This window comes from Micropterus dolomieu, linkage group LG02, assembly GCF_021292245.1.
Source record: "Micropterus dolomieu isolate WLL.071019.BEF.003 ecotype Adirondacks linkage group LG02, ASM2129224v1, whole genome shotgun sequence".
Classification (NCBI taxonomy): Eukaryota; Metazoa; Chordata; class Actinopteri; order Centrarchiformes; family Centrarchidae; genus Micropterus; species Micropterus dolomieu.
This window is the reverse complement of record NC_060151.1, coordinates 29403895-29404837: the sequence shown is the minus strand read 5'-3', so window position 1 is coordinate 29404837 and position 943 is coordinate 29403895. Positions and strand designations below refer to the sequence as shown.

Genomic DNA, 943 nt, shown 5'->3' with positions numbered 1-943 from the left:
ACAGAAAAGGAGTTTGCAGTTATTTTCATAATTCCCCTAGAACTCACCTCTTTTTTTTACATCTTATGACCACTAGAGGTCACAGGCTAACATAAATGTAAATATTGGTTGTAATAAGCTGCATGAACATTTTTCTGGTGAAGATGGGCTGAAATGACCGTATGTTGGTGCTGTTAATCTTATTACTACCAATACTAATGAGTTTTATTAATACTACTACTACTGTTATTGCTCCAGTCCCTGGTGACGCCTTCATGTCACAAAAACAAGACAGTAGCAGAAGTTAAAGGGGCCCTCCACTGATTTTACACATGAAGTTAGGTTTACTCTTTATGAAGAGTCGTACTCCTGTGATCACAATTCTATAACATTGCCGTTTTATAAACAACCATGATGCTGCCATGAACGCATCATTATTCAAATACATTCTGAAACAGAATATGAAACTGTTTGTTAGAAGAGGAAGAAAATATTTAATAATAAGCTTTCCAAAGCGAAATGTAGAGTTAAAAATCAAAGTCTGAACGTGGTAGGCACTTACCTTGGGCTGCTGGTGGTGGCGTGGTAGGACAGCTTATGCTGAGGTCACCGTCGGTCCCAGCGGAGGTAAAGGTGATGAAGCCTGGCTGATTGCTGGTGATCTGGCTGTTGATCCAGGACTGATACTGGGACACCCGTGTGTAGCCTGATGGGATATTAGGCACGCCACAGCCTCTACTACTGGTAAAACTCACGATTCCCCCCTGGATCCAGCGACCGCCCTGTTTGTTGATCAGCGGACCTCCTGAATCCCCCTTTAAGAAAAGAAACATCTTAGAGAAGGAATCTTTGCAAAATGTGAAATTGGACACAAACACAGGCGTAAAAATGATCACCTGACAGATGTCCATCCCTCCAGCACTGAACCCGGAGCACATCTTGTTGCTTGTGATGATGCTCGGTC

General features: G+C 42.5%; 2 protein-coding genes across 2 annotated transcripts in view; both read right to left on the bottom strand.

The window, feature by feature from the left end:
• LOC123961919 (prostasin-like) overlaps positions 1-943 on the bottom strand; it is a 30575-nt gene that overhangs the window by 13863 nt on the left and 15769 nt on the right. The gene's annotated exons all lie outside the window — the stretch shown is intronic.
• LOC123962207 (trypsin-like protease) overlaps positions 1-943 on the bottom strand; it is a 5036-nt gene that overhangs the window by 3241 nt on the left and 852 nt on the right. The window lies entirely within an intron of this gene.